Genomic DNA, 27,063 nt, shown 5'->3' on the forward strand with positions numbered 1-27,063 from the left:
CTTCTTTTTTCCTCCCACAAATCCCTTCCTGGACCTTCAATTAGCAATTTCCTTGAATGGACCCAGAGTCCCTTAGAACCGAGTGGATGTTCGTGAAGATGGAGGAGGAAATGGGACCACGTTACAGGAGACAGCCACAACTCAATTCTTAAGCCAGTGAGGTTACCTAACCTCATTCCTCACCTTGCCAACACCCATGGGTGGCACAAGATGAACAGAGCTGACGCTAGGAAGCCATGTGAATCCCAATAAGAGTAATTCATGACTATTCAGAGTCATTCAGGGTTCAGAATTGCTTTTCTGACACTTTTTTCTGAGTAGCAAATAAAGCCTTCAAAGGAAGTAAGATCTTATTGTCCTCCCTGGGAGAGAAGAGACAGTTATAATTCCCAGTGAGGAAGTTCTAATGTGAAACATATCCATATAGATGTAGATATCTAGATGAATATATAGGTATAAAATATATAGAAATAACATTTTAATATAATTTTAATATTTTATAAATATTTGATTAAAAATATAATTATATAAAGTATGTTTTATATGCTATATATTTTATATATTATATGTAAATGTATACATGATTTATATATTACATTTTATATATGAAATGTATATAAATAGGTATAAAAATATATGTAGATATGGGTATATAGCTAGATCTAGACAGATAGAACTAGATATATACAGAAAGACTGATAGATCATAGGTAAATGATTGATTGATTGATTGATAGGAACCTACATAGATAGATCAATTAACCATCATTCCAAGGACATCAGTACAGAATTGAAAAACAGAACTTCAGGTTTGTAAACAAATGAGGGGGCACAGAGGAAGCCAAACCTAAATAATACTAAGCTGCCTCCTAAAGGTTTTCGGGGAAAATACTTTTCTTCTCAAATATTATCAGGTGGAGAACACTTGAAGCCAAACCAAATAACACTGAGCTGCTTCCCAGAGGCTTTCATGGAAAAATATTTTTCTTCTCAGATCAAATATTATCATATGAAAAATCCAGCAGCCGCCCAAAGAAGATCACAGTCAGTTACAGGAACCCACTTTACCATCAACAAGCTTTTGCTGTCCTCACTGCCCTGTCCTGGCAGATCATCCTGTGGTGTTTGAGAACAAAGCAGATCCAAAGGTTACGGAGACCACCTATTACAACTGGCCTCTCCTTTGTCTCTCTAGGAAGAAATCAGCTCAAAAGCAAACCATCTTCCCCATCTTAACCTGAGACTTCTCAGGTTCCACTTATGAAGGACCAAACTACAAAGGCAACAGGACTTCCCGTTGTGGCACAGCAGAAACGAATCTAACTAGTATCGGTGAGGATTCAGGTTTGATCTCTGTCCTTGCTCAGTGGGTTAAGGATCTCGCGTTGCCATGAGCAACGGTGTAGGTCGCAGGCACGGCTCAGATCCTGCATTGCTGTGGCTGTGTGTAGGCCAGCAGCTGTAGTTCCCAATGACCCCTAGCTTGGGAAACTCCATATGCCACAGGTGCAGCCCTAAAAAAAAGGGAGGGAACAGGAGCATGACCTCCATAGTCTGAGAACTGGGTTCCACCTCCTCATCCTAGCAATAGGACAGTAAGCTGTTGTCTACTTCATAGTATTATTATGATATAAAATTAATGCATGTAAAGGACTTAGCCCACCAAACGCAGTAAATTCTGTCATACCAGCAATAGTTATTATATTTATTAATAAAGTGATTATAATGCTTATAGCTAAGATTCTGTAAATCTTGATGGTGTCATGAAAATTAGGAGGTATGTTCAAAAGAATTTCCAGGACAATTTCACTTTCAAATATCTCATCCTGTGGTCAAACATCCAAAGCACTGTCGTAGTAACTAGGGAACTCATTGAGAGAGATTGCAGGTTTTTTGTAATGAGAGAAGGAAGGAAGGAGAAATTGAGAGAATGCAGGATCTTTGAACATGGTGGTTCCCAAACTGGAGTTCCTGAATCTCTTGGAGATTAATGAGCACAATCTTTTTGTATACCTAAAGTCTTAATAAACATCTTACCAACGACACAGCCTCAAATGCTAAAATACAACCAGCATGTTAGACAAGTATACCGAATGCTTCAGTGGAAAAGGAAATGAGAAATGTTTTCATAAATATAGCTTACTATTGAGGAGCTTGTGACCAAAAAAAAATAGCAAGAAGAAGGGTATTTAGTGATAGAAAACTTAGGAACCACCATTTCAGATCAAGTTCTTCCATGACCCCTGGGCAGTGGATCCCAAAGCCAGGCAGGCAGTTAACCTAGAGATGTTCTAGTCTATCAGTAACCTGCTGTGGAGTTTTTGATCCACAGAACAAAAGAAAATACCACTCTCATAAATCCTCCCCAAACTCCTTTTATAGCAAATCAGCAATTGCTTTCTTTTCAAACCACAAAGTGATATTTTCATAGCACTCGCTCAATAAAATCCTGTTTTGACAGTAAACAGGAAATATAAAAATGTGTATTTTAAGTGAAGATGCCGGCCTCTGTTTTAATGGATAACACAGCTGATGTGGGGGGTTTTTTGTTGGTTTGGTTTGGTTTGGCTGTACCCACAGCATGAGGACATTCCCAGGCCAGGAATCGGACCCAAGCCACAGCTACAACCAGAGCCGTAGCAGTGACAATACTGGATTCTTAACCCGCTGAGTTACCAGAGAACACCATAGCCAAATGCCTTGAATGGGATGGTGTTTCTAACAATTACTTTCCAGTGAGGCCTGAATTCTCCTCTCGAGTTCTCATCCTTATGCCTCCCTCAAACCACGTACCTTTGTTATCTGGATTCAGGAAGATCCTGTGGCTGTGGGATAGTCTATCTCTATGGGGCAGAACTGTCTATGGACGGGGTGGAAGGTTCCATCTCCATCCCATTTGTGCCTACCAGCAGAGCTTCCACATAGCACATGGCAAAGAAGACTGCAGATTCCCCCAAATACATAAATTTACAGATTGACCATCATCATCAACTCTTAGGTGAAGGTCACCAACAAATTGGATCACAATAAAATCAGAGGCGTGAGAGTTCAAAACTGGAATGTCTGTATGCCAAGTCAGTGACTTAAGAGACAGCTGTGACACTCACACACCTGCACACAAAACAAACTCTATTCTGGGATCTTCAAGCCTTTCCACAGCCCAAGCTAGTGTATAGATCTGAGGGGGTGATGCTATTCACCCCAGAATCAAAGAGTTGGCTGGGAAGCCAAGAAAGAGGAGGAGAGTGATGTCCCCTTCCTTGTGTCTGCCCTCTATTGTGGCTTCCTTATTTTCAAGTATATCTGGGGGAGTTCCCTGGTGCCGCAGCAAGCTAAGGATCCCACATCGTCACTGCTGTGGCTCAGGTCGCTGCCATGGCTTGAGTTCTAGCCCTAGCCTGGGAACTTCTGCATGCCACAGTGTAGCATAAAAATAATAAATAAAAAATAAAAGTATCTTTGGAAATGCTTTGAACATACTTCTGTATCTCCAGCCAAAATGAAGCTAAATATGTACGGACTAGAAAACACTGTATCATTACTATCTGCATAAAAAGACAGAGATACATACTAAATACAAAGCAATGTGCACCCTTACAAGTTAAACATGTTTCTTTTTCTTTTTTTGCTTTTTAGGGCCGCACCAACAGCATATCAAAATTCCCAGGGTGGGGTCAATCAGAGCTGTAGCTGCTGGACACAGCCACAGCCACATGGGGTCCAATCCTAACCTACAGCACAGCTCACCACAACTCCGTAACCCCAATCCACTGGGCGGGGCCAGGGATCAAACCCAAGTCCCCATGAATACTAGTTGGATTCATTTCTGATGCACCACAACAGGAACTCTGCTAAAAACTGTTTCATTGCCATCTTCAAGGTGCTCTACTGAGATATGCTCAGAATATTCGCACCCACTGCAAAGAAGGAAAGATATACTGGACTCTCTAGAGAGATGGAAAAAAGGGACGTACCCTTCCAGGGTAGACAGGTGCTTAGTGATGTTTTCTACTATTTATTTCCTCTTGTGACCAAAGATTAAAAAGATCTTTTATTTTGCCTTTTCATTCTGCCTTAATAAGTGAATAATCATACTAAAAGATACCATTTATAAAGCACCTAGTCCATCCCAGGAACAATAATATGCCTTCTCCTTTAACTTTGACAACAAACTTAAGGTATTATCACCAGAAAAGACTCAAGGAAGGTGTGTAAACAGCCACACCTCACAGTCCTAGGAGCTGCCAGAGCTGGAATTCAAGCCCACATCTCTTTGTCTCCAAATCCCAAGTTCTTAGCACGTGCCAAGATGTGCCTGCCAGGAGGCAGACTGGCAGACCCAGAGTTAACAGGATTATGGGGGCTGGTGCCTGGAACAACCCCAGACATGCCTTTCCTGCTTTGTCGTGCCAGCTCCTGGTCCACACTGCCTGCCATACTCTCTTCTGCCTCCCTTTCCCCCAGTGGCCGAGTGGCTGGCTGCCTACACCCACCAGAGTCCTGGCTTTGACTCAATGAACCGACTCCAATCTCTCTGCTTCTGACCTCAGGGTCTAGTGTTTGGTCTGGTTTATCCCAAATCCTCACCTCTAATCGGAGCTTAATCAACCCTCCCAAAGCAGTTTTGTCCGTCAGGCCAGAACGCTATCTTGTGAACTGGATGCCAGAAAAAAATCAGCATGTAGGAGATGAGAACGTTTTCATATTAAGGATTTACATGAGAGAAAGACATAGATACAAACACACTTATTTAAAGAAAAAAAATACAGCTAATATTAACTGGTCTGAGGAGAGACGCCCCCAGGAATCCTTCAGTTTTCTTCAGAGAATTCATCACAGCGCAGCACCAAGTCTTGCAGGGGAAAACCCGACTGCACACAAGCCCAAGTTCTTCCTGTTTTTTCCCAGGCCTAGCTTGCCACCTACTGGCAAGAAGCAGGAGCAAGGATTCAGGAGCAAGGATCCAGGAGCAAGGACGGCAGGCGCTGAACCAGACGGCTGCCCTCTGCCAAATATTCGAGTCCTTGGATCTTCCAAGGCCTGGGTCTGCCGAACAAAGGGTAGGAGCAACGGAGATCCTCTATCCCAAGCTGCTGCCAACTTCTGTGTCTCCCTAAAGAAACACTAAGGACAGGGGAAGGGCCTTTGTGTCCTTCAGTGGCAGAAAATTTCCTTCCATTTAAGAAACTGCATTTTAAAAAAGCATCAGACATAAAGGGCAAAATGTGAACACTCCAGAGAAAGCTCCAGATGAGAGTCCAGGCTGACGGGATGGAGCACCCACAGGCCCACGTCAGCGGGGGGGGGGGGGGGGGGGCGGGGGGGGGGCAGTGAACAAAGCAATAAGAAAGCAGTTCACAGCTCTTCCCAAAACTTGAACTTGTGAGCCCCAGCTTGAAGGAATGTTCATAACATGCTAGAGTCCAAACTACACCCTAATGTTAACTCTTTTACTCACCTTCAAATGGAAGAGTCATCTCTGAAAAATAATATCCTTGCCAAGCTCGTATAAAATTAGAATTTGAAATATTAAACATGTCAAAGACATATCATGCAAATCTGATTTCAAGGTCTTCTTTGTTGAGGCTCGTACCCCACAATATCCTGAACATTTCATAGCAGTGAGCTCTTCCAAAAATGACTTTCTTTTTTCAAGTTTTGCTTTTGTTCCCTGATCTTCCCCACATCCTGAGAAAAGATGAGAACAAGGAAGAAAGACTGGCTAGTCCACCTGACAGCCCTCTGCCTTCACTTGTTGGGTAGTGGCCTCATGACCCTTTTTTTTTTTTTTCTTTTTTGTTCTTTTTAGGGCTGCACCCAGGGCATATGGAAGTTTCCAGGCGGGGGGAGGGGGTCGAATCAGAGCTGGAGCTGCTGGCCGACACCACAGACATAGCAACACCAGATCAGAGCCCTGTCTGCAACCTACACTGCATGCAGCAACACCAGACCTTTAACCAACTGAGCAAGGCCAGGGATTGAATCCACATTCTCATGGATACTAGTCAGGTTCTTAGCCACTGAGCCACAATGGGAGCTCCTTCATGAGCTTTAAATAAATATTAAATGTTGGGGTCTTTTCTCTATTTAAAATGCATGTGAATTTCAGGTTAATTATGACTGACTGACCATATGCATCCATGTCCTTTTCCTCCCAACCCTCAGCTAAAATGACAATGACAACATTTAAAAGCCATGACTTACAAGGACAAAGAGAGTGAGAGAGGAGGCCGCAACAGACAAAAGATCCTAGCGCATTTGCAGAAGGCTGAGGACTGGTGGGCATTACAGAACAGCGGTATTTCCATCCAACTGCCCGTAAGACCAGTGCCGCAGGGCAGCACAGGAATCCAGTCTGCAGAACCACTGAGAGTTGCTGTGTGTCAGGAGGCCCCTGGAATCAAAGGCAGGGAAAGTGAGGAGGAGAGGAAAAGGGCTTGGTTGAAAGTCTAGAAACAGAGTAGCTGAGAGCCAGCCCCCACCCACCCAAACCCATCCCCACAAAGCCAGGCGACTACCTTTCTCACCACCACCAGGCTCCCTGCCCCACCCTCATTGGAGAGTGAAGTTTATTCTCCAGAGAAGCCAAGCATGAGAGGTTCAAAATGCTGGGATTCCAAGCACAGCAAAGGAACCTAGTGTTGCAGCAGGGAAAGAAAGAGAAAGAGAGAAAGAGAGAGAGCAAGAGGGAAGGAAGGAAGGAAGGAAGGAAGGAAGGAAGGAAGGAAGGAAGGAAGGAAGGAAGGAAGGAAGGAAGGAAGGAAGGAAAGAAAGAAAGAAAGAAAGAAAGAAAGAAAGAAAGAAAGAAAGGAGGGAGGGGAGAAAGAAAAGAAAGAAAGAGAAAGAAAGGAGGGAGGGGAGAAAGAAAAGAAAGAAGAAAGAAAAAAGGGGAGTTTCTATTGTGACTCAGAGGATTACAAACCCACGTATTATCCATGAGGATTCAAGTAGGATCCCTGGCCTCACTTAGTGGGTTAACGATACTGCTTTAAAAATAAATAAATTAATTAATTAATTTAAAAAAGACTTCAGAGTGAACTCAGCCCCCTCCTTCCCCTTCACCCCAGGTTTACATATCACTAGGAACCCAAACAGTGTAACACACTAATTATTCACTTCTTCAAAACTATGTCATGATCATTACTGATTTAACCAAAAATTGTGGAATAACTAGAGGGAAGATTGGGAGAGTGACCACAACAGAGAGAAGAGAACCGAAGTGGAGCCTCAATTCCTATCACAGAAGTCTAGCAATAATGTGAAAATGATACAGCTTAAATTGTGGTACCATAGACACACTGCTTATATAGAATAGACGGGTAACAAGGACCTACTCTATAGCCCAGAATAAACTGCTCGTTACTGTGTAATAACCTATATGCAAAGAGAATCTGAAAAGGAATGGATATATGTACATGTACAACTAATTTACTATGCTGTATACCTGAAACTAACACAACTCTGTATGTCAACTATACTCCAATAACATTTATTTGTTAAAAAATGAAAAAACTTAAAAACTTAATGTGTGTAAATACGCAGATAAACACCAAAAGAAACCTTTGAAAGGGTATAAAGCAGTTCCTTCTCCAATGAGTCAAGGAAAGAGAGAGAAGGGGGACGCTGACCTTTGTCCTTATAAGACCAGTTGTCCTATGTTATTTTTAAATTATGTCCATGTATTATTTTGATAAATATATTTTTTTGGTCACGCCTGGAGTATACAGATACTCCCCGGCCAGGGATCAATCCCACACCACAGCCGTCACCAGAGCCACAACAGTGACAACAACAGATACTTAACCCACTGAGCCACCAGGGAACTCCAAAGTAAACATTTTTAAATGAAAATAACTAATTAGTTTCATCTGGCAGAGTTGAAAAAGTTGTGGGAATGGATGGTAGTGATAGTTGTACAGCAATGAGAGTTTACTTAATGCCACTAAATTCACCACTTAAAAATACTCAAAAAGATAATTTTTTTCTTTTTATGGCCCCACCCTCGATACATGGTAATTCCCGGGATAAGAGACAAATCGCAGCTGCTGCAGCAACATGGGATCCTACACCAAAAGCCATGGCAGCACTGGATCCTTAACCCACTGGTGAAACTAGGGATCAAATTCACATCCCCATGGATACTAGTTGGGTTCTTAATCTGCTGAGCCACAACAGGAACTCCCAAAAGGTAAATTTTATGTTATGTATTTTTATTACAAAAAAATGTTAATTAAAATAGTATTTGGTAATTAAATGAGGGATGACTGAACAGTCCACCATTAGTTGCCACTTACACTTTGCACCAAAGACTTTTTTTTTTAAATATGAATATATGAATAAACTTAGGGGCTCGGGATAGTTGGTCCAGGGCATTTACTAATTTCACTCAAAAATGATCAGATGAGGAGTTCCCGTCGTGGCGCAGTGGTTAATGAATCCGACTAGGAACCATGAGGTTGCGGGTTCGGTCCCTGCCTTTGCTCAGTGGGTTAACGATCCGGGATTGCCGTGAGCTGTGGTGTAGGTTGCAAACTTGGCTCGGATCCCGTGTTGCTGTGGCTCTGGCATAGGCCAGTGGCTACAGCTCCGATTCGACCCCTAGCCTGGGAACCTCCATATGCCGCGGGAGCGGCCCAAAGAAATAGCAAAAAGACAAAAAAAAAAAAAAAAAAAGTTATCAGATGATACAATAAGTGCTAAACTGAAAAGGACAAGAACAATGGAAGACACATTTCGACCTCAAACCGTCTAGAGTTGAAGAGAGGGAGAAGAGCTATCAACAATGTAGAAGATGTGGTCTGAGGAGTTCCCGTCATGGCTCAGCGGAAATGAACCCAACTAGTATCCATGAAAACATGGGTTCGATCCCTAGCCTCATTCAGTGGGTTAAGGATCCGGCACTGCCGTGAGCTGTGGTGTAGGTCTCAGAAGCAGCTCAGATCTGGTGTTGCTGCGGCTGTGGTATAGGCCAGTGGCTACAGCTCCAATTTGATCCCTAGCCTAGGAACCTCCATATGCTGCAGGTGTGGACCTTAAAAGACAAAAAATAAAAACTTGTGGTCTGTGAAAACACAAGGATGGCATGCCTCAGAGCCCCCACTCCATGAGTGCCTCTCAATGCTAAACAAAAACTGGAAAGAGTTAACCACTATAGTGAGGTGGTAACAACGTTGGGGAGAAATGTACTTCCACCTTCCACCGAAGGACCCAAGAAGACTTTGCAGAGGAGTTGCCTTTTTTTTTTTTTTTCATTAACTAAAGTATAGTTGCTTTACAATGTTGTGTGAGTTTCAGGTGTACAGCAAAGTGGTTCAGTTATACATATTTATGTGCACATACTCTTTTTCAGATTCTTTTCCATGATAGGTTATTATAAGATATTCAGTCTACTGCAGTAGGTCCTTGTTGGTTATCTGTTTTACATACAGTAGTGTGCATATATTAATCCCAAATGTCTAATTTATCTTTCCTCCAACCTCTGCCTTCCCCTTTGGTAACCGTAAGTTTGCTTGCTGCTGAGAGTTTGAGGTTAGTAAATGCAAACTATTACATTTAGAGTGTAATCTCTTGCGATAGAACATGATGGAAGAAAATATGAGAAAAAGAATATATAGGTGTGCGTGTGTGTACTCAGTCATACATATATATGTGTGTGTGTGTATATATATATATATATATGTACACGCAGTTATACATACATATATATGTGTGTGTGTATGTACCCCAAGTATGAGGTTTGCCGTCTTTGCTTATGCTGCCTGTATAGATACCACCACTGGAGAGTTCATGGAGTATCGGATTCACCAGCATAGGATCCCATATAACTTCTTGGAGACTGAGCCCTGGTTACCCTCCCTGAGCCCTGGTTACCCTGGTTAATGCCACCTAGGTTTTCTTCCTTCTCCTGTCTCACTTTCCCCTTCCTTCCAAAAGCTTCCTGGGATCACCACCCACATCAGCTTCTTACACCCAAATCCTCAACTAAGGTCTACCAGAGGGGGAACCCAAGCTAAGACCAAAAAGTAAGGGAAATTTTGATAGATCCAATTAATAGAATACTACACAGTCCATAAAAATGATAAATGGATAGGAATATGAAAAGATGCATGTATTGTAACATTAACTGTTTATTCTGTTTACAACCACAAACGTGTGAAAGCATATGCTCAGAGAGGGACTATAGAGATTTACAGCTTCTTTGTTGGAGCTGAAGGAAGAACGTCTTTCAAGGAGGGAGAAAAAAAGCATTACAGTGTTGGGGGCTCTAACAGGAGAAGGATGTTTTGACTTGTGTGTGCAGTGCTGTTCTCAAAGTACTTAGCAGTCTCAAAGCACAAGTCAGTGGAAGAATACTACCCTGCTGGGCATGGCCAATCCTTTTCCCTAAAGCAGCTTATGTGCTTTTTCCCCAGAGAAGGCTGGGAAAGCTCAGCTAGATTCTGCTGTGGCCAAACTCACTGTAGACAACCTTTGTAAACCAACCCCAGGTTGACCTCTGTGTTGGGATACTTGGTACCAAACTCACTACCCCACAGGTCCCAAGCAACTCTTTTTTTTTTTTTTTTAATGATTTTTCCTTTTTCCATTATAGTTGGTTTATGGTGTTCTGTCAATTTCTGCTATACAGTGGAGTGACCCAGTCAAGCATATACATACATTCTTTTTCTTACTCCCAAGGAATTCTAACACATCTTATGAATCCAAAAGGGGCAGAAGGTGCCTACGCCACAAAAATCATCTTCTGTGGCTTCTGTCATTGAAAATTTTTCCCATTTACTGAGAGAAACTGGATCAGCGTATGTCATAGAGAAGAGACTTGTAGTTGCCAAGTGGGTAGGGGGTGGGGGAAGGGTGGATTGGGAGCTTGGGATTAGCAGATGCAGGCTCTAACACACAGAATAGATAAACGGCAAGCTCCCACTGTATAGCACAGGGAGCTATATTCAATATCCTGTAATAAACTACAGTTAAAAGAACATGGAAAAATATATATATTATACAACCACTTTGCTATACACCAGAAAAGAACACGACCTTGTAAATCAATTATACTTCAATAAAAAAAAAATTTTTTAAGAAAAATGAGCATATTCAGAAGGCAAACCATCAACAAAAAACATTAAAAGGTTTACCACATAAAAATGTAAGATATTTGGAGGACAAAACACACCAGAAAAACAAAGTTAAAAGCTAAACAAAACACTGAGGGGGAAAAAAAAAAAAAAAAAACCTGTAATATATACTATGACAAAGAGTTAATATCCTTAATAAGTAAAAACAGGAGACAGATGGTGAACAATCTTTATTCATAAGCTTCACCAATATATTTGCCTTGAAAGAGATTGTCAGCTCTCAGCAGATATTCAGAATTCTATGCTGACTTAAGAGAAAGCTTTAAATGATTTACTGGTAAAAAGAAATCAGCATTTATCAATGGCAGTGGAATGGCTAGATTTTGTGAAGGAATACAGGAAATTCACTGCTTCATGTCCACAGTTTTACACTGAGCAAAACAAGAAAAGAGAATTATTAGGTTGGGGCTGAGGTAACCCTGTGATATGGGGCTTTTCAAAAGTTCACCAAGTCTGAGCAAGCTATGGAGAAAATAACTACTACGGAAATCATTCAAGAATAGCTCTGTTTTTAATAAGCTAATGTTTTGACAATTCTATAGGTTTGTTTTGGCAAGCTTGGAAACCTTCGGAAAGTCAAATGTGAGCTAAGTATTTGAATGAAGTAAGAAAAACAACCCAGCCCAAGATTCCACAGAGCACAAAGGAAGCAACACCTTGCAAGCCTCAGAGACTGGCAATCACACAAGAAGCAGACAAGCAATACTGTCTTTGAGGGACCCTAGAAGCTTCCAATGGAGATCAGGTCCCTAATTCCCTCACCAAAGTTCAGCCTTTGAAATTCAATTCATAGAGATCTCAGAGGCCTTTGGTTTCTTATGCCAATGGCGACAAGACTAGCAATCCAAAGTCATGGCCAACGACTGTCTTTGGGAGAGGATGTTTTTCAGAGGCAGCGCCCCAGGGAAGGAGAACAGAGGTAGGCGCAGGAATGGAAAACTGACAATGGAGACCTGGGAGGAGAAGAATCCACAATTGGAGCCATTCCAGTTGAGCCAGCCGGCCTTTCCCTGGGAGCACAAACTCACAGGAACCTCTGGAAGCTGTATTGATGGGAAGAAAACACCTTGAGATTCCAGAGTAAGGTGATGGCGCAAGTGTGACTGGCTGGCTTTGGTAAGACTCACTTGAAACACACAATCAACAGGCAAAATCAACACAATCTTAACTCTTGCCATTCACCCTTAGCCTCTGGGGCCTCCCCAGAATTTCACCCACTCACCCTTCGCACAAATTGAATGAACTGCCCAGCCGGTGGGCCAGCAACACCACCACAGCCGCTGCGTGCCCAGCTCTGTATTTGCACATCGTGCGGGGTTTTAACAATGTCAACAGTGGGTCACAGATGAGTTAGCAAGAAAGCTTTTCTAAGAAAAGAAAATTGCAGAGCCTCCAGATGCTGGGCACCTCCGAAAACTGCTTTGTCCTGCTTTGAACTGAGCATTCTGAGCAGCCAAGAATCTCCCTCATTCTAAACCACCTCCCACTAACCCAGGGATATTTGGGCCATTTCCATTGCCTTTTGGTGAGATCTCCCTTGTTCCGAAACCAAGAACACCAAATTGGAAAGAAAAACTGCCATTCTTTAGCACCTACCCGTGTCAGGCACTGGAAAAGGCAATTTATATTCATCTAATCCTCAGTTCATCTCTATTTTGGGTAATTGCCACACCAAAAAAGGGTGCTTATGAGGCTCAAACCCATGCCCAGTGTCAGCAACTGGGACAGAGCCAGAGAGCAAAGAAAAAGACAAGCTAACTGTCACTAAATCTGGGACCTTTTCCACTTCATCACTCTACTCTCAGGTTTGTGGCTATGGAAAAAAAAAAATGCACCTAAACTGGGCTAAGGTCTACAAAAGTTCACTTAACAATAGAGGATCTTGGAGATCCCGCTGTGTTGCAGAGGAAATGAAGCCAACTAGTATCCACGAGGATGGGGGTTTGATCCCTGGCCTTGCTCAGTGGGTTAAGGATCCAGTGCTGCTGTGAACTGTGGTGTAGATCACAGACACAAGTTGGATCTGGCGTTGCTGCGGCTGTGGTGTAGGTGGTCAGGTGTAGCTCCAATTCCATCCCTATCCTGGGAATGTCCATGTGCCATGGGTGCAGCCCTAAAAAGTTAGTAATAATAATAATAATGGTAATAATAATAATAGAGGAATCAGGTATACTCATGAGAACTTTCCTAGGGGCAAAAACAGAGAAGTGGCTCTTGCACTATTCAATATCATCAATACATTCACTCATTCAACAAGTATTCATGGAGCTCCTACTATGTGCGAGAGAACGTTCTAGGTGCTGGAGATGGCCTGGCTGGAGACAAAAATCCCTAACCTCATAGCTATGTCTTAGTCAGAGAGAGAGAGATAATAAATAAAAATGATCCATGACCCATGGAGATGCAACAGTAGGCCAAGGGGAGAATGTGAGTGATTTGTGTGGGGGGGAGTGGCCAGGGAGAGCCCCCCCTGGGAGATGGCCCTCGAGCAGAGCCCTGCCTGAAGCAAGGAGGGAGCCACCCATGGGGCTGGAGAGGAGAGTGTGGGCTGGGGACCACAAGTGTCAAAGCTTTCATCTGTCAAGTTCCAGAGGCAGAAGTGGGAGGGAGTGTGGGGCAGGACTAGGAGATGAAGACAGAAAACCAACCCTGGGCCAGGCCATGCAAATCCACGTAGCCTACCTCAGAACCCTCCAGAGGGTTGGTGGACACACAGGTTGCTGGTCACTCTCAGAGTTACTGTTTCAATAGCTGGGGCTTGAGAAAGGGCATTTCTAACAAGTTCCATATGATTGTGAGACCACTGGCCTGGGGACCACACTCTGAGAACCACTGCTGTGGAGCCTTGCAGGTCATGCTAAGATTTTGAATTCAGTTCTGAATGTGTCAGGAGGCCAGTGAGGGGATTCCAAGCAAAGGATGAAAGAAAACTTTCTGTCAGAGGCAGGGGTAGAAATAGGGTTCCAGCTGAGAAGCAAAGACAATAGCTCAGGCAGTGACTGGGATCATACTGAATTAACTAGGGAGGCTGGAGGGGGAGGGGCTGCACGTGGTCAGACTGAGACTATATTATGAAGGTAGGACTGACAGCACTTGTCAACAGACTGACGGGTATGAGAGGCAAAGAGCAAAATCAAATGACCACTCCTTGGTTTTAGACTGACCTGCTGAGTAATGGCAGAAGCATTTGCTAACATGGAGAAGACAGGTTAGGGATTGGGTTTCATTTTGAACATATTGATTTTTTTTTTTAGTACACCTGCAGCATATGGAAGTTCCCAGGCTAGGGATCAAACTGGAGCTATAGCTGCTGGCCTACACCACAGGTCATGGCAACACCAGATCCTTAACCCACTGAGCAGGGCCAGGGATTGAACCTGCATCCTCATGGATACTAATAGGGTTCATTTCCACTAAACCACAACGAGAACTCTGAACATACTGATTTTTTGAAATGCTCATTGGAATCCAAGGAGGACAGCAAGCTCTCTCGCTAGCTCTGGGAGAGGTTCAGTCCAGATGCATAAATTTGGGGGCATCATTTTCTAACTGGTACATGCAAGGATGGAGCTGGACATGATCACTAGACAGTAAGTGTAAACAAGCAGCAGACCAAGTACTGAGCCCATGGCACACAAAGGAGACAGAGAAGGAACTGCCTGTGAAAAGGAAAATCCCAGGAGAACACAACGCTGTGGAAACCAAGAGAAAAACTGTTTCTCTGAGAAGGGAGTGACCCTGTCCCCATAAGAGTTATGGGAGGATCATATGGTTCTTCTATATTTAGTTTTCTAAAGAATTAAACAATGGAGTTCCCATCGTGGCGCAGTGGTTAACCCATCTGACTAGGAACCATGAGGTTGCCGGTTCGATCCCTGGCCTTGCTCAGTGGGTTAAGGATCTGGCGTTGCCATGAGCTGTCGTGTAGGTTGCAGACATGACTCAGATCCCGAGTTGCTGTGGCTCTGGCATAGGCTGGCGGCTACAGTTCCGATTCGACCCCTAGCTGGGAACCTCCATATGCTGTGGGAGCGGCCCTAGAAATGGCAAAAAGAAAAAAAAAAAAAAGGAATTAAACGATGGCATTTACAGCAACATGGATGCAGTGAAAGACTCTCATACTAAGTGAGGTAAGTCAGAAAGAGAAAGACAAATACCATATGATATCACTTATATGTGGAATCTAAAATACGGCATAGATGAACCTATCTATAGAACAGAAGCAGACTTGCAGACATCAAGAGCAGACTTGTGGTTGCCAAGGTGGTGGGGGGAGCATGGGATGGACAAGGAGTTTGGGGTTAGTAGATGCAAGCTATTACATTTAGAATGGATGAGCAATGAGGTCCTGCTGTATAGCGCAGGGAACTATATACAATCTCTTGGGATAGATCATGATGGAAGAAACATTAACAAAAAAACTTGCTTTTTTTTTGGTGAATCATATAAAATAGAGTTTATCAGAGTTCCTAGCTTTGCTGGGTACAAACCCACAGCAATAATACAAACAATAGGGTGTCTTTAGGTCAAGTTGTATATTTTATGTATCCCAAGTACCAAGCATAAGGAAACAATTATTGGTCAATTATGCTAGAGCAAAGACTGAACTGTCTTTATATTCTCTCTGTAGAAGATTATATTAGAGAATTTTATCCCACAAAGAGACAAAGAACATGCAGAACCAAGAAAGGTAGGGAAAAATTTATTTAAAGCTACATCAGATGCTTGACTAATAAATATATATATACATATATATTTGCATTGTGTTATGTTTATAGTATTTACAAGCTTTTTTTTAAATTTGTAAATTACTGTGACTTATCTTCTCATTCTACCTACTTACTTTCATGCCTAGTTTTGTATTCATAATTTGATATTCTTTTTTTCCCCTTGTTTTGGCCAATTGTGGAATATGGGGTTCTAGGGCCAGGGATCAGATCTAAGCTGCAGTTGCAACCTATGACCCAGATGCAGCAGTGCAAGATCCTTAACCCACTGTGCAAGCCAGGGATGGAACCTCTATCCCAGAGCTGCAAGACACCACCTATCTTCTTGGCCTACAGGGGAACTCTTGATACTCTTTTGCTACACAGGCTCCCCCCATCCCCCCGCCAACCCCAAATCATGTAAGCTTCAGGTCCACAAAGCCTGCTTGCATCCATCCCTGAATGTAAGAACAGAAATATTCAAGAAATGGTGGGACCAAGAGAGGTACCAATAGCAAGTATGAAAGCTCTTCAGTGGGGTATTTTAGGAGTAAGGGCAAGGAAGCAGGGGAATTTCAAATGGAAAATTAAATTCCAGGCAGGGTGCCTGGAAAATGATACCACAGAATGTCTCTCATCAGTTGCCTAGAGATCTTTGGCTGTCGCATCTACTGCAGGTTTCAGTAGATGACTAACAAGGGAGTCAGGAGCTTGGAAGATAGGCCACAGCTAACTGGGCATCACAGAAGAGCTTGTGTCTCCAGAGTCTCCCCTGGTGCCAGCTTTACACTCTGACCTTGTGTGGGCACCAGAGAGAAAGGGACTTTCAGTAAGGGTTGTATTTTAAATGACCTTGGACGCACATTTTAGCGGTGTTTTAGCCACTGTGAAATTGTATGGTTTTTGTTCAAGTAAAAGAGCCTGTTCTGAGAATTCCCCTCGTGGTGCAGTGGAAATGAATCCAACTCGTACCCATGAGGACGTGGTCTTTGATGCCTGGCCTCGCTCAGTGATCCTGGGTTGCCACGAGCTGTGGTGTAGGTTGCAGATGTGGTTAGGATCTGGCGTTGCTATGACTGTGGCGGAGGCCGGCAGCTGTAGCTCCAATTCGACCCCTAGCCTGGGAACTTCCATATGCCGAGGCAGCAGTCTTTAAAAAAAAGAGAGAGAGAGAGACAGACAGAGAGAAAAAAAAAGAAGAGCCTGTTCAATCAAAATCTTAGAGGCATGCCCAAAGTTTATTAGAGAAGAAAACAGAGATCAAGGAGCTGTCAGAGCTGGTGTCTGGCGAGAGCCAGCTTCCTGCTTCATAAACAGCCGTCTTCGTGCTGTGTCCTCACGCGGTGGAAGGGGTGAGGGAACTCTCTGGGGCCTCTTTTACAAGGGCACTGCTCTCCTGCATGGAGGCTCTGTCCTCAATCCCCATCACCTCCCAAAGGCCCCACCTGCCAGAACCATCCCCCTAGGCGTTGGCACTTCAATGGACAAAGGTGAGGGGGAGCACAGCAGCCAGTCTAGAGCAATCGCCTTCATGCATCATGCCCTGCAGCCTTAGTGAGTCATCCTTCTCCTGGTCATTTTAACTTCCTCACCTTCCCCTGTCCTTCTCACTTCCAGTGAGTTTCCCAGACCTCACTCTGCCAGGGGACTGCCTGTGGCCAAGGTTTCTTACTCACTGAGGCGGGGGTGGGGGGGTTTGGGGGGGCCTCTTCTCCCCACGAATTTAAGAGATTAGTCAAGAGAACATTTGATTCACATTGTATCCTCAGCGCCTGGTTCCAGGGGCTTAGCTGGGGGGTATCAGAAGGAGGAGGGGGCAGGGGTTATATTGCAACAATAGCAGATCCCCCCAGACGTTTCTAATACTGAGAACTGGAGAGAACGCAGCATGTCCCTTATCAACTGACTGACTCTCAGATCCAGACCTACCCCTCACCACCTCCTGCCTGAGAAGGAAAAAGGAACCGTACTTTTTTTTGCCAAGTGGCACAGCTTTAAGCTTCCTGGCCATCTCCTAATGTACACACAGCTTCTCACGGCTTCCAGGCCTCGCTGTGGCCAGTGAAGCGGGTGGTAGAAGGCATCTCACAGCCAGCAGCCTGCAGCAGCCCCTGTCAGCATCCTCTGACACCCTCTGGCCCCAAGGCCTGGCACCTCCCTCGAAACAGCTTCCCTTAGCATCCCAGAAGATCTATTTCTGGCAAGTTCCACCAATGTGGCGCCTCAGTGATTTCTGCACTGCGGAGTGGGTCGTGGCAGCACCTTCTCCAGTGAGGTCTGGCTCTCAGCCCTGAGACTCGACTGGGCGGCAGGGGTGCGGGGGCAGAGGAGGGTCTTTTCAGATTTGCTCCCTCCTTCAGGGCTCTCTCAGCCCTAGGGGCAGTGGCTATTTCCCTTAGCTGCTATTCCTTAAAGTTCTCTTTGTTCCTGACTAGCCATTTCCCTACCTCTCCAATCCCCAGTAATAGCTAATATTTGCATTTAACTTTTCCTTTTCAAATTACTGTATGGCCTTTGTCCCCTGCCCGATACAGGTGGTCAGAGGGAGGAGCCATTTTAACATGCTTGCTCTCCTTGATAACAAAGCCCAGATTGGCCTTCGGCCTAGCCAGTTTTCTGAGTTAAAAAACTAAATCCAATATCCTGACCTGGTCTACAGAATCTAACACCCAGCGATATGTAATACAAAGTCTATAAATGATATAAAGACATTATCATCCATGAAAAACAACAGATTCCACATCCTGATGGCAAGATTCATGCCACCCAGTAAGCAGCCACTTACCACAGATGTGAAAGAAAACCTAACAAGCCCAAACTCGTCACTGAAATGAGATGCTCCATCTAACTTCTGCCTTATAGTTGCATAAGGTCACCGTCTCTGGAAATGTCCATGCTTGTTTTCCAACCAGTACCCCAAATGGCAATAGTTACTGCTACAGATTTCTCTTATCCTGTGTAATTACCATGAATTCTTTTGAGCACCCATGAATAAGACAAAATCAGGGCAATAACCTGGGTCTTTGGGGCTAACAAGAAAAGCTCACAAGTGTATGAGCTGTGGTTTAGGTGCTCCTGGCTGGGCTACATTTCAGCACTAGGGGGCAGTGTCCTCATTTAAAATCTGCTCTCCACTTGCACACACCTAACACCATCTTGGTTGGCTTGATTCCTTCCTACTAGGAGGAAGATGGGAGGAAATAAAATACTATTCAGAGTTTGCTTGAGGAAAGACTTGCTCTCCAACTATTTTGAAAACTCCCAAGAGTGGTTACTCAATTTTCTCTCTCTCTCTCTCTCTTTTTTTTTTTTTTTTTTTTTTTTTTGGTCTATTATAGCCTTACCCACGGCATATGGAGGTTCCCAGGCTATGGGTCAAATCGGAGGTACAGCTGCCCAGCCTGCGCCACAGCCACAGCAATACAGGATCCGAGCCTTATCTGTGACCTACACCACAGCCCACGGCAACGCCAGATCCCTAACCCACTGAATGAGGCCAGGGATCGAACCCAGGTCCTCATGGATACTAGTCAGATTCATTAATCACTGGGCCATGACAGGAACTCCCCAATCTGATTTTTACCAGGGCAATTCAAACTTACGGTTCCAGTGAGAATAAATCAGTAAGCAAAATCCAAAGCCCTTGTCAGCCTCTACTGTCATTTGTCTATCAATTATACTCGGACACAGAATCTAAAAGGAGAGAGGGTGAAATTAAGTGAAATTTCTCCCTGACATATCCAGATTTGGTCAGACAGATTCATTCTATAGCAAGAAAGGGGAGAGGAGAAGCGATTTGTTAAGCTTCTCTTACAGGGACCACATGAAAAAACATACTTCCTGCTTCCCCAATGCTTGGGAAACATTCTCATTGTTAAGGGTAAAAGGCCCTCCTCCATTTCTAAAATTACAAAAAGGGAGTTCCCATCGTGGCACAGTGGTTAACGAATCCGACTAGCAACCATGAGGTTGCAGGTTTGATCCCTGCCCTTGCTCAGTGGGTTAACGATCCGGCGTTGCCATGAGCTGTGGTGTAGGTTGCAGACGTGGCTTGGATCCCGAGTTGCTGTGGCTCTGGCGTAGGCCAGTGGCTACAGCTCCGATTAGACCCCTAGCCTGGGAACCTCCATATGCTGCGGGAGCAGCCCAAGAAATAGCAAAAAGACAAAATAATAATAATAATAATAAATAAAATTTTAAAAAATAATAATAATAAAATTACAAAAAGAAATACAGGTCACCCAGGATGCCACTGAACAGGGCCAGACCGCTCCTTAGCCAAGCTCTGTGTTGGGAGAGTAACAGTGAGGTCTATGGAAAAGTCAAAAATTAGGATACAGGGATGTATCTAATACACAATTAAAATTGTTAAAATTATGAGCATCTACTTTTCTGCTAAACCTATTAATCATGTTACCATCACAACAACCATAAATTCCAGGAGGTAATAACGAGCTCAAGGACCTTCCATTTGAGTGGAGAAGTGAGCAGAACAGAGTCTGATACCAAAACTCACATGTTAACTGGCATTATGCTGCCATCCAGAAGTTTTAAGAATCAGAGACCGTTAGGGGTGAGAGGGGCTTTGCAGGATTGTCCAGGCCAATAAAACTTCATCACCAAATGAATTCTTAAGCGGAGTTTCACACTTTTTACCAAAAATAATTTTTTACTATGACGATGATTACATTTTTTTCATATGTTCAAATGTGCAAAATGTGTTTGGCTTTGTTTTTTTATTTTTATTTTTTGCTTTTTTAGGGCCACACATGCAGCATATGGAAGCTCCTAGGCTAGGGGTTGAATCAGAGCTTCAGCTGCCAGCCTAAGCCACAGCCGCAGCAACGTGGGATCCAAGGCATGACTGTGACTCAGTGGTGTCACCTGCTCACCAAGCTATGGACCCCACCCAGGTCAGTGTCTGAGAGGAGGAGTGTGCCTTTTCTAATTTGCACAAAAGCACCCCATGACTAGCCCAGTCTCTGGAGGTAAAAATGCTTTATGTGATTTATTTTGTTTAATTTTCATTTAATTAGTACAATTTTGTCAGGTGGTTCCTATCACATCCATTTCACAGCTGAGGAATCTGCCTCAATCTAGGTTTTCCACGTTACACAGCCAGTCCGTGGTAGATGCTTAGACGCTAGAGACTCGGGTTCGATTCCTGCTTTATCACTGACTGGCTGTGTAACATGGGAAACCTAGAACAAGGCAGGTAATCAAAACCTGTATGGTCACAGTGTCAATTTGACGTTCATATACAGTCCCAGGGAGAACAGTTGCCCTGTGATCTTTCCAGAGCCTGCAACATGCACCTTCCTCTCACCTATGCTCCAAAATAAGTATAGAAAATTGAAACCAGGAGTTCCCATTGTGGCTCAGTGGATTAAGAGAGATCTGATATAGTCTCTGTGAGAATGAGGGTTCAATCCCTGGCCTGGGTCAGTGGATTAAGGAGCCGGAGTTGCCCCAGCTGCACCACAGGTCACAGATGCGGCTTGGATGCTGTGCTGCCGTGGCTGTGGCACAGGCTCCAGCTGCAGCTCTGATTCAACCCCTATCCTGGGAACTTCCACATGCCTCAGGTGAGGCCATAAAAAGACAAAAAGAAAAAAAAAAAACTGAAACCGAATAAATTGGAAGACTTGTTGCACTAGCCATTTCATTACAAAACATTACATATAAGAAAGCATATAAAACCAGCGCATAGTTTAAGGTATACAGTGAACACCCTAGAATGACCACCTGAGTCAAGAAACCACCAGCACTTCAGAAGATGCTTTTCTATTAGTTGCTTCCCAGTCCCAACTTACGCCTTCATCTCTAGAAGTAACCCTAACCTGACTTCGATGTTACGGGTTTATCTTTATACTTAATATCCACATATGGTTAAGGTCACTCAGTATTCACTGAGCATCTTCCTAATGTGAACCAGGTTCTCTGTTCTAGGCACTTGAAATAATAATAATATTCTTCCTTCCATGAGGCTTATGTTCTAGCAAATTTGTGGTAGTTGTAGTTAATTGTCATTGTTCTCCATGGTAACCTACACGTAAGTATTTCATCATTTCTTTCTTCCTTCTATGGTTGTTTCCAGTTTGGGACTATGAGCATTCTCATACATGTATCCAGATGGGAATGAAATCTCTAGGATTTATACCTGTGAGGAGAATTGCTAGGTCAGTGGATACACAAATCTTCAAATTTACTAGATAAAACCATTATCCAAAAATGATAAACAAAATGATCGACCATCTAACCAGCCATGTGCAAGTTCCTTAACCCCCGATCTTACAAATACTTGTTATTGTCAGACTTTAAAATGTTTGCCAATCTGATGTGTTAGTGATATCTCAACATGATCTCATTTTGCATAGCTCCCAACATGTATTAGTCTTCTGGATTTCCTTTTGTGAAGTGTCTACTGAAGTTGCTGCTCAGTAACCATGAAAAATACAGGAGCAAGATTGACCTTGAGTATACAGTGATACTTCTGGGGACTCCAGTCTACAGGTTAAGAGTCATTATAATTTAGTTGTTATTGTTGACATGGTGATGGTTGTACAACAGGCTGATTGGGTCTGGAATTTTTTGAGCATCTATTACATGCCAGACAATATGCCAAGCAAACTACAGTGCAAACTCATCTCAAAAGGTAAATTCCTAGGTAATTGTTAACAGAAAGAATATGACAGTCTAAGGAAAACTTTATCACATCCAAGATATTGGTCAAGCTCAAACAATAAAATTAATAAATTACCAGGACATTTTTTTCCCTTTCTTTTTTGGCTGTGCCCATGGCATGTGGATGTTTCCAGGCCAGGGACTGAACCCATGCCACAGCAGCAATTTGAGCCACAGCAGTGACAACACTGAGTCTTTAACCCACTGAGTCATCAGGGAACTCAAAAAAATTTCTCTTTTCTTTGAACAAATTCTGTATCAATGGACACTTAGTTATAAGAGAACAAAAAAATAGAAAACAAGAAAAAAGTCTCACTTCCTCAGTCTAACAAGATCAAAAGAGTTGCCCATATTATTGAATGGATCCAACAAGTATATTCCACTGGGTGAGAGAATTATGGAGAAACCCCAGAGGTTTACTGGTGCACTTTGATGAGCAGGGCTCTTATCTAAATTATCTTCAAAGAAAAAAAAAATTAAATGGTTCTTCTTTTAAAATGATTTGCCTGGTTGTGGAAAGCAAAGGTCAAGTGCCCTGGGAAACTGAAGCTTAGTTTTGAGGTATCATTGAGACATCCAAGCATCCATAGCAAGTAGGCGGTTAAATAAATGGGATTGGAACACAGACGAGAGATACTGGCTGGAGATGATAAACTGTGGAACCAAGACTGAAGTCAGGTGCAAAGATGAGAGCGCCTAAGAGCTTAGGATAATGTGAGAGCCGAGGCTCCACCACGTTCCCAGTGTGAGTCAATTAATAGACTGGAATCACAAATCCTAAAACACCACAAGCAAACACAGATGGTCCAGAATGACTCAAGATCCTCTTCCAGAATGTCAGCAGGATAAAAATGCAATGATCTCTCTCTATTCTTCCTCTAAAGACTTAACTGTTTGTAAGAGAACTGATCCCTTCAAGTTAACTAATTTGCAATCCAATGCAATCTCCTTAGTAAAGGAGACCAGAAAAGGCAGCCTAATTTCAATTGACACTTTTATAGTACATGTAAGAACCTAATCCTTCAGTCTGCATCTCTTTCTCATGCTTGCACCCATTTCTTCTATTAATGCAAGTGTAGAGTCTTCAGATGTCTACATTCAAATTTAAGATCATCTAACTGTCCAAGGCTGTCTCATGTCCTTAGAGGGAATCGAGATTGGATGGACTTGGAAATATCCTTAGAAAAATGATCACTTGGGGAGAAAGGCATCAAACTCATGGGTCAACATAATCAAAAAATATCAAAATCCATAAATTGTCTAGGTCAATTACATTCATAGATTAATTAGAAACTGACATAATTGATTCAAATAATTAAATTTTATTTCATTTATCTCCATCATTTAAATATTTTGAGCTATGCTCAATGTGATTATTTAAATCAATGCTTTTGTCATTTCAGTTGCCCCTAAATCAAACTATACATCAGTGGAAAGCTGACATATGGAAAGAAGGAAGTTAATATAGACTAGAAATTTTTTTTTCTTTAAAGAGAGGATAGTAGATCAAAGGGATAATTTAGATAAGAGTCCTTTTGACATCTTCAGCTGCTCATCAAAGTACCCCAAAAAACCATGTCAGCAATTCACCATACCACATCTGAAAGGCTAATAAATCACAAAGAATGATTTCTGTGGTAAACTCTCCACCTGTGGTAAACTCTCCACCTTCCCAGCCCCCATCAGCGTTGTTTAAATTCTGGCTCATTTGCTCTCATGGATTTTGCCAATGATGTCCTTGTTTGGCCCACCTTCTGGGTCCACTGCCTAGGGACTGTACTGAGATATGAAGAACTTTCAAGCGAGGGAGATGAGTTCCAAGCCCAGATCTGCTATTCATTAGGGAGTAGCTTTCACAAAGTTTCATAACCCCTCAGAACCAGTTTCCTCATCTGTAAAAATGAAAACATCCCTATAGTGTAGAATTTGTAAAGATTCGATGAAGTAGTATATGCCTGGCATATAAGCACTCAAAAGATATTAATTCCCTTCTACCTTCACAGACTGGGAGCAAATGTCACAAAGTCCCAATTTCTCTCGGAGCCCCTGCGGTTTCTCCATAATTCTCTCTCTTTCTGCCTCCTCTAGGGCCATTCCTGCAGTACATGGAGGTTCCCAGGCTAGGGGTCGAATCAGAGCTGTAGCCACGGGCCTATGCCAGAGCCACAGCAACGCGGGATCTGAGCCGCGTCTGCAACCTACACCACAGCTCACAGCAATGCCAGATCCTTAACCCACTGAGCAAGGCCAGACTGAACCCACAAACTCATGATTCCTAGTTGGAATCATTAACCACTGAGCCATGGCGGGAATGCCACAAATAACCTTTTAAAGTATAATTTTCATTTTCAAACTACAAACAAAGGAACTGAGGACAGGTTGAAATACTATAGAGGTTGTTATGGCTCTTGGTTAAATTAAAACTGTTAAAAAAAAAATCCTTCAAGAAATTAGGAAAATTAAAGAGAATGCCACTGAGACTATTCACACATTAAAATCTTTTCTGAAGAACATTTTATTTTAGGGTAAAGGAAAAGGCAAAAAAAAAAAAAAAAAAAAAAAAGACAGCTTTGGGGACTGTCACCAAAGTACACACTTCTCTCCTAATGGCTGAGCAAGGCCCTACTTAGAATAATGCTACACTTTGTGGATAATGAGATTTTCCCTTAGCTGGAATCTTCTAATTCCATCTATTTTAGAATTGATTATATAAACCTGAAAATTGCCTAAGAACAGGATTTCCCACCAGCAGAATCCTTGTCAAACCATTTGCATTATCAACTTCACAGGCAGGGTTTCTTTAGAAAACAACTAAAACCTGAGACTACTAAAGATACGGAAAAGACTGAGGATTTCTCATCTTCCCAATACATCTCATCAAAACTCTATGTGAGCCCTGAAACACTCAAAGGCTTTCAGAGGCAAGGCAAGTTACAAAGGTGAGACTTGACCTGAAACAGAAGGGCACGTGTCCTGCCTCAGAGCAACATGCGTTCAAGTTTTGTTTGGTTTTTGTTTTTTACAAGATAGCTATTTTTCCCATTTACAAGTGAGGACACAAAACAAGCACGGTCACATTCCTCCTGGAGTGGTCACTTTCAAACCCCTGTACCAAGGACATTCTTCCACATATTAGGTACAAGAGACTACACAATCTATTGATCCAACAATTAAATTCTATGCAGTCATTTAACACTGGTTCTCTAAGAGTTCATGAAAGAATCCATTTTTTCAATTATTGCCATCATTTTATTTGTCAACATACCTCAATATTTAAATGAGTTTCACAGAAAAGTTGGGTAATGGTTCAATATTTAGATGTTGGGAAAAGTGTTGAGTTCAAATTGCCCTCTGCCACAGATTAGTTTTGAGACCCTAGGGAGGTTATTTCATCTCTGGATTCTTAGTTTCCTCACCCGGGGGAAAAAATGGGGGAAAATGTGGAAGATGATACACTCCTCTAAGAATATTATAAAAATTACACTTAGATCTGTATAAAGCAATTAACCTAGGTCCTAGAATGTCACAATCAATAAATGACAATAATATATTCAAACAAAATTTTAGCGAATTGTGGATATATTTTTGCAATTACCTCACTCTGGTATTATCAAGAATGAAGGGTTATGTTCAGGCAAATTCTACACAAGACACTCTGGAAGATACATGCTCAGATTGATTGGTTTGTTTTAAATGGGTGAGGTGTCCTATAACCTCTGCACTTAATTTGAGAAGACCAAACTCACTCTCTTTTACTGTATGACCCCGAATCTTGAAAATTTCAATTAAATGTTTGTGCAAAGTGTTGCTCTTTAAAAGGTCATTTTGGCCTTACCTGTGCATCTCATGAGGCTGACCTCAGAGGATAGCTCTCGTTCCAGTTGAGTCGAGCCTGCTAAATTTTCAGTTTAAACTAACTTCGGCTCTGATACCTCCTATCCGGGTTCCCCAGCAGTACACATGCGCAGAAGAATCATCCTGTTTTCGACAGCCTAGTCGCTCACACTGTGATTCGTGGGTGAGCACCAATGCCTTCACCTGGAGCTAGTTAGCTCCATCACAGCCCTCCCAAATCAAAATCTGCATTTTAACTAGATCCCCAGGTGACCCATATGCATGTTAATGCTTGAGACGCGCTGCCCCACAGCATATGCTGCTTTTTAATTAACGAGACCATCAGTAGGTTCCAGGAGCCACTGAGAGATGTACAGTGAACAAAGTTTATCTGAGACACCAAGTAGGTGAGACAGACAAGTAAGTCCTTTCTCTTCGTGTTTTACGTTCTCGTGCTCATTGTTACGTTAAGTGCAAAGAAACACACCTGGATCATATTATCTTCATCCCATAGCACAGTTCGTTGAATTAGCCAACTGGTTGAATTATACTTCAAAGTTAATTATAAGGGTGCATATTATATGATTCATTTACACGGCATTCTGGAAAAGGTAAGAACTACAGCGAGAGAAAACAGACCAATGGTATCTGGGGGGCTGAGGAGTGGGGACGGATTGATGATAAAAGGATATGGGGGAATTTCGGGGT

General features: G+C 42.8%; 1 long non-coding RNA gene across 5 annotated transcripts in view; it reads right to left on the reverse strand.

Moving 5' to 3' along the window:
- Positions 1-26,458, reverse strand: part of LOC110259442 (uncharacterized) — a 425,304-nt gene extending 398,846 nt beyond the window's left edge. For 3 of the 5 annotated variants that reach the window (XR_014838573.1, XR_014838571.1, XR_014838574.1), the window contains exon 1: positions 26,357-26,454. This is a non-coding gene — a long non-coding RNA (uncharacterized LOC110259442). Of the gene's footprint in view, positions 1-183; positions 363-26,356 lie in introns of all 5 variants that reach the window. The other 2 variants (XR_014838575.1, XR_014838572.1) reach the window with 2 other exon arrangements.
- Positions 26,459-27,063: the final 605 nt, after the last annotated feature.

This window comes from Sus scrofa, chromosome 2 (assembly GCF_054392235.1).
Source record: "Sus scrofa isolate SSC_HxYL_T2T_F1_AM1 chromosome 2, Sscrofa_HxYL_maternal_Yorkshire_Landrace_v2.0, whole genome shotgun sequence".
NCBI classification, from domain to species: Eukaryota; Metazoa; Chordata; class Mammalia; order Artiodactyla; family Suidae; genus Sus; species Sus scrofa.